Consider the following 7,853-nt stretch of genomic DNA (forward strand, 5'->3'; position numbering starts at 1 on the left):
GTGACTAGTACGATGACTGTTTTGCGACAGCGATTCAGGATACTTCGAGCACGACAGTTAACCAAGAAGATATTTCGTACATGTCCTAAGTGTCGTAGGTTCAGTACAAAACCGACTCAGATGCCATTCGCTCCACTTCCAGCCGACATAATTAACGAAACAAAATCTTTCGAGGTAACGGGATTGGATTTTGCAGGACCACCCTATGCGAAAAACCGGAACGGAAAGATGAACGATGCTAAGAGTTACATAGTCTTGTTCACCTGTGCCATAACGAAAGCGGTTTATCTGGAATTATCAACTAATCTTTCAACTGACGCCTTTTTTTTTTGGCATTTCGGCGCTTCATTTCGCGCAGAGGAGTACCCAGCATGATATTCTCCGACAATGCTAAAACATTTAAGAAGGCATCAAATGACTTGAGGAACATCCTGACAAGCCTGAACCACCCAGACGTCACTTCCTACCTTGCTCAACACAGAATACGGTGGAAATTCATTTTTGAAAGAGCTCCTTGGTGGGGAGGGTGGTGGGAACGGCTGGCGCACTCAGTAAAGACAACACTCAGGAAAGTCTTGGGAAAATGCAGCCTGGGCTTCGAAGAGCTGTCAACAGTGCTCTCTGAAGTGGAGGCTATTATTAACTCGAGACTTTTAACATGCGTCAGTTCTGAATTTGACGAACCAGCACCACTTTGCCCGGCTCACTTTCTGGTTGGACAAAACTTCACTGTTTTACCAGAAATGAACTGCACGGACGAGATTCTGACGCCCCTCACACAACGTCAAGCAATTCAGAAGCTTCGATACCGACAACAACTGCTGGACCAGTTTTGGTCTAGATGGAGAAAAGAATACATCTTGGAACTACAATCTGCTCATCACTACCCCAATATCAAGTCCACAAACCTGGATGCAGGTGACTTGGTACTTCTTGAAAAAAAGAACTGTCCCCGGTATTTCTAGAAACTGGTAAAAGTTACAGACACCGTCAAAGGGAAAGATGGTCACGTTTGAGCGTGCATCGTCAGGGACCATCACGGAAATGTTTTTCAAAGGCCAGTTCAAAAGCTATATCTCCTTGAAATACATTACGCTTCTCCGTCTCGGGAGCATGTGGAAAATCAAGAAGGATGAAGTGGACACGACGCCGATATAGGGAAGACAACATCAAGGCAGTTTTTTTTTTTTTATAGCTTGAATTATGATAACGACCCATTAAACGGTGCGACATTTACTGCTTGGCCTATTTAATTCTTAAGCGAGAAAGATCCTCGACAACTCCGTTTCAAGAACTAAATATAACACAAGGCCCAATATCACCATCCTCGGATGCATGTCTGCTGACGGGATTCTATTGCGGAGAAGTGTGAAAAAAATGTCTTGGTCGACTTTTCCCGAATTCCTGGAGTAAGTTTCGAGGTCGGTCGTGGCAACAGCTCCAGGCCAGGATGCAGTCATTATATTTGGCAACGCTCCCGCACATCGACAAGCCGCATACGCCGCCTTGTCCTTGGGGCACTTTTTGAAGTACTTACAGCCATACAGTCCGCTCTTGAACCTGACTAAAGATATGTTTTCCAAGTTTAAGTCCGGCGTGAAAGCTTACATCAGTGAGCATTGCCCAGCCGTACTCGCGCGGCTTGACACTACCCCTCAAAAAAAAAACCGATGGCAGGTGCTCTAAACGGCGACGCAAAAAGCAACCCAGAAAAGTCATCGTGTTAGTTGCCTGGCCTATGACCGTAATCTTGTGCCTGTCCTTCAAACTAAAGACAAGTAACTCACATATTTGGGAGTGGAATACTCGCTGTCGAAAATCAGCATCTTGATTTGCAATGGAAATGTTTATGCTATTGATTGCATACATCTAATTTAAAGGCAAATTATTTAAACAAGCTGCTACTGTCAAGCCTTTGCAAAATTTTCGTTACTATTCTAAAACCGACAAAAAAAAACTCCACCATTCAGTCACGAGCTTAGGTATTGTGGTCTAAAAACTCCCTCAAAATTAACGTAAGAACGAGTGACGCAATACGCATAAAGACTGAAAAACCATTCATGACTTGCAAGAAACTTAAACCTCAAAAACGGATGTCACATATGAGTTTAGTCATAGTTAATTCATTGATATGAACGGATTAACTTGAGTGACTCGTGAATTCAAATGAATGGCGTTGAAATTAAGTTTACTGACGCTTGGATTAAATTGGTGTTCAGCTGGATTAATGTAGCCTGCCTTCAGCAAACTACATTTATTGCGGCGTCTTGCATGCGCCTGACGCTTAGTGAGATTGGTATATTCCTAAATATCTTGTTTGCTCGGGCAATATTCAAATAGAGTCAAGTAGTGTAACACGTCAAAGTAAGACGGTTTGATAAATAACAGAGCATCGGTGAAGATTAGGCGTTCTTCATTTTTGCTTTTTTCAGGACTCTAGATCAAGCCTGCTTTGATGTGACGTCACAGACGCGCTACAGAATAAACATGAAGGAACTTCCGGGGGCGAAAATGACGAAGAACCAACTGTGTCGTGAAGCCGTCCCAAACTTTGGTCCTATGGTTTCCCGTGGCGTAAGTTTCCTATCTTTGGACCACGCATCATAAAACTAAACCACGCAGAAACCTGCTTCTATGCTTCGGCAGCATAGACACAATCGAACGAGTCCTTGAATGCAGGAAGACCGGCGGCGACTTACACAAACTGAACGAGTAATCTTGTAAAACTATCCGTCTTACAAAAACGAACTCAATATCTTCTGTAAAAAAATATTTAGGGAAACTACATAGTGCTTACGAACTAAGGATTAATGGTACAATTCATCTCAAAAGTCGGTGTCTGGGATGATAAATTGATGATAAATACACGGGTCTCGCTAAACTTTCAGCGCACGTGTAACGCCGGAATAGCTCTAGCAAAGGGCAAGCGAGAATTCAGGAGACGGCTCGTGCCGCCTCGTGCTCTACACACGTATAGCTCCAACGGTATCCCCACACATGCAGACGCATCGCTCCAGGTCCCGACCTCAAGTGTAAAGAAAGCATATTTGAAAATCGCACGGCCCTGTTTCTTCACTGTCCCCTAGAAGACAATGCCTGCTCTGAATCTCGTAGAAAATAGCCGAAAAGCGGTGGACGCGGTCGTTTGGCTACGCCCCGTGCCATCGTCGCACTCGTGAGACGCTGCTAGTCCGAGACGCGCACGGCACTGTGTGAACACAATAGTAACGCCATTTTGGGGAAGGGGTGGCGCTGTCTTCATTTTTTCGGTGGTGTCGGGTTTCGCCAGGACTATAGACAACATCCGAGGTAGAGTAACGACCAGATTTGGGACGTTTTAGCGAGCGGTCCTATTGTGCCGACTGGGGCGACGCCCGCTGGCACTTCTTGGGGACTGCGGTTTTGCGGGGGGACTGCAATGCCGTCCAGATGAATAGTTCTTGTGCGTCCGGAGTTAAAACCTACACACAACGAAAGAATAAATGAGCACGCGCAACGAAATAGTGTAGGCCGTGCATACTGCGGCATACCGCCGCGATTTCCGCAGTACCCTGCACCATATGTACCGTCCGGTGTCGAGAGTAGAGCGCCACTCGCCTCTGCTTGCGAGGCTAAAACATTCTGGTCTATAGGGCATAAAAACTGAAAGAAAGAAGTGAAGGGACGTCAGAGCACCAAGCTCTGGTTCAAATGGTCAGTGGGAGGATACAACTCTCTGTGCCTTGGTATTTTGTCATTGGTGAAACGCGTTCGAACGCGGGATGCCGCCGTTCGGTGCTTGCTTTAGAGCAGCGAGTAGCGACTGAGTTCACTCAAGGATAATTCCAACTAGAGCTTGGTACTTCGACATTCCGTCGCGCTCTAATCTTCTACGCTCTTTCAGTTTCCATGTGTATATTTACACAGTGTCTCAAAAACATCACAGGCTTCTTTTTTTTTTTTTTTTTTCATCGCGAGGGTAAATTACGCAACGCAGAACACTCATTCTCCGCCCAAACGTAGCGCTGAACGTCCGAACCAGTTGCCAAATTTACAGCGCGAACCGATATGGTATCTAAAGTCATAATTGATTTTCCGAAACTTTTAATGAAACAATGGGGCTCATTTTCGCCTGTTTTTCGTCTGTGGCACCACAGAGCTCTATGCATTTGTGAGTTCCATCGGCCGCCATTTTCCTATTGTCATTTTTAAGTAATCACTTGTAACTTTTGAATAAAATAGCGGTTCGTGCTGAAACTTTGACATGTGGTTCGGATCTCTAGTGCTACCTTCAAACGAAAAACGAGTGATCGGTGTGCATAGTTTATATTTGCAATATTAATAAATATAAACATGTACATTTTTTAGGACACCCTGTATTTCGTGTTTTATAGAGGTACGAGAATGGTTAAATTGGAGAGATGGCACGTATTCCTACTAAAGAGTAACTAGAAATGAGCTAAGCGGACGTTGTTTCTTTCGTCCACCTTATTGTTTGGTACATATTTATATTCACGCTGTTTTAATATCATTTAATATCATCATTCTGTTCTATTGATAGATTGTTCAATAAGGTTTAGATAGCCAAGCGAGACCTGCGAAATGTCATATCGCTACTAACGAGCGCACAGATACCAACGTAACAGCTAGTTATTTACCTCTGTTTACTCATTTTCGTGACCGAATATCACCTTGATGTTTACAGTCGAAGTTCCCGAATTACTTTTTTTTGTAATGTCGAACAGGTGAGCAGGAGATTTCATTTTAGCTTAGTCAAAAGGAAAGGCGATCGAGGGTCATGCATATCTTGAAGAAAATAAAGACTTCTCAGGTTAATAGCCCGAGATCAATTACAGACCAATACACAAAAGGACCAACACACGCGCTGAGTTACAACTCGTTTTGTATTCTGTTACTTTTTAATGCGAAAGCATTAACTGTCTCATGGAGCGAGCTGTCGTCATCAGTTGGAAGCGCGAAAACAGCAGATAGTTTCCGCGCGCCTTCGGTTCCATTAGCTGGCGCGCGTCGACGGGGCTCCCATTGGCCGCTGCGCCATGGCCTTCGAGATCCCGAGGCGTGCGCGCGCTAGTACGCAGCAGACGACAAAGGGAGCGGACAAGCAGATGGCAAAAGGAGCGGACGAGCAGACGACAAAGGGAGCGGACGAGCGGCTTGCATGCTTTCGCATTCACAACTCATAAGAAATGCGTAGGTGTACCTCGAGCTTTTTTGTTCTCGTCATTGGGCTGACTATCTCAATTTCTATGACCAGCACAACAGCACGAATATAGCAACCACTTCTAAATATGCTTCTGAATCCCCACCGCTATTTTCAGGATAAAAATTTCAGCTCGTTTTGAGACAATGTTTTAGACGGACTGCTAACACACTTGTCAGCCAGAAGCGCTATTTTTTTTTTTTTTTTTTAGTTTCAATTATCTCTTTTGTCAGCGGGTCCCGACTTCTTCCTGTTACAAAACATTTTTCAAAATTCGGAACAGGTCCACAATTCCAACACTGCATGCCCAGGTGTCCTGAAACGACTTTGTGGGTGCTATAGAAGTGTTCTCTTAAGTGATCATTTAAAAAAACCTGCTGGTTTGTCCTATATATTCTCTACCAAATGAGAGTGCAATAGACTAAACTAACTACCCCCTCGATGCAAGTAACAAGCCTCTTTTGGCGTTTTTTTTGCACAACCAGCTTGACGCTGTGTTGACACATTGACTTCCCTGCGTAAGCTCAGAAGCATACTCGGTGCAGAAAAGGCTACGTTGACATTAAGAAGGTTCCCTATCCTCTTAAGTCCGTGTGACACATTATGTTTATATAGAACAATATCCGTCTTTTTTTATCTCTTACTTCGCTCATTACTTGATTACCTCATCTGATTTTCTTTAAAACATCATCTGCTGCAGCCGTCAGTAAGAAACGAGAGTATTCCGCTCACTTTAACCAGCTAATTTGTACATTGAAGATAAAAACACCCGCTATTGCGCAGCTTTGTACACTCCAAAAAACCTGGAAAGTCTAATTTCTCGCAAAGCACTCTGGAAACGCACTCGCTGTAGTGCACCTCAGGGGATGACAAGGCTGGACAATGCTTACACCTAACAAACAGCTTCCTTGGTGATGCCGAGCATCATGCTTCATCAAGTAAAGTGTTCCAGCGTAATCTTTTTTTTTTCTTTCTCGTTTTAAACATTTCATTAATCTTCCCATTTGCCTATCCCCCTCTGTAGACTGCAGTCATTGTGCCATCCCGAGTTACGGGCGGAAAGGTAGCCTCTTCTGATTTCTTGGAGGGAAGATCAAGGTGCCCCACTATACTAATGAGATTCTGGCACTCTTACGTGCATCTTCGTTACATCATTTTTGCACGACATATGTTGCGACTGTATTGCTTATATCAGATGAAGGAAAATTATGAGGTCGCCTTTACTTATCTTATGGCATTGTCTTTAAAAAAAAAGTACGTATGAATATAGAAGCGCTCAGGTGTATATAATACCCCAGTCAGACAGGCTAACGTAGTGCACATCAACCAAGTACATTTCCTCTATAATGTCATTTTATAGCCTGCCACACAGCTTCTTCCTAAGGGACACACTCGGCTTTAAAGGGGCCATGAAACGAATTTTGGGTTGGGATGAATGATTTTAAATTGGGACTTTACTAATCGCATATCGTTTAGTTGGCCAAAAGAAAGAGGCTAGAAAGTCAAAAGCCAGCTTTTCGGTACGAACATTTGAAAATATAGCGGACTATTTTGTACCTTCTTGCATTCGAAAGCTCTCCGCCTTTTCACTATGATACATCCGCGGTTCCAAAAGCGCGTCACCGGCGCCAAACTGACGTCAGCAGAGCCCAGCTCACGCATTGGACACGAGATCTGCGTCACTCGGACGTATGCGCTCGTCAACAATCAATTCGTCGACGAATATTTGGATTCGCGTTCGTGGCCAATGAGTGCCCTGACGGAACTCATTGTCACTCGGGAATGACAAGTTCTATGGTGTGCGTAAAAAGCACGGTGGGACCTAGGAGTCATCGCACCGGTGCCGAAGGAATGTCACGACCACGTGATTTCACAATTCGCATTTGAGTTGAGGATTAAAGCTAAGGAGGAAGAAGCAGGAAAATCGTTTCATGACCCCTTTAAGGCCACGGTCCCACTGAATGTGGCAGTTTAGGTACTTTCTGGCAGGTCATTACTCATCTCCTTTTAACTACTATTTTGTGGGATGGATGTCATTCGAAAGGCAATGCAATCCTCTTTCATTTGATATTATGTAGGTGTTGGTTTTTACTGTTCATGCGCATTTGTACCGTTGCGAATATGATGGCGCGAACCCTCACTTGCTCCGCTAGTTCATGTTTTATGAACGATCCATTAAAGATAGCACGGTTCCATTATAGCAGTTTTGTTAAGATGATGTTGAAGCAGCATGTAACGATACACTTTTTTGGTATTTGCACTACATTGTTTTTTTCATCCCTCCAAATATTGCCCGAAAATTGACATTTTTCAGCACAAATATGTTTTTAATGACACGCGCTAGGGTAATGAAATTAGCTACAGATGTAGTGCTTATAATTGGTAAAATGCAGAAAAAAATTTAATGTTGTGTAAAATGTTTTTGTTTAGATATTTTATATCAAACGTAGCACTTTTTTGCGCTTCGAGTAATGGTACTTCAAAACTTCAAATGCCGCTGAGGAAATATTTAAACTATGATATACTCTTTTATAACATTTAGAGCTACCGTGCCCAACAGGTGGACGATGGCTTTTTTTCATTTTTGAAGTCATAACGCTCCAGGAGCGTTTCAAACTTATCTGTTTGGACGCATATCTTTTTTGGACATCAA

The sequence above is a fragment of the Ixodes scapularis genome, unplaced genomic scaffold, assembly GCF_016920785.2.
Source record: "Ixodes scapularis isolate PalLabHiFi unplaced genomic scaffold, ASM1692078v2 PGA_scaffold4__175_contigs__length_147842914, whole genome shotgun sequence".
Taxonomy (NCBI): Eukaryota; Metazoa; Arthropoda; class Arachnida; order Ixodida; family Ixodidae; genus Ixodes; species Ixodes scapularis.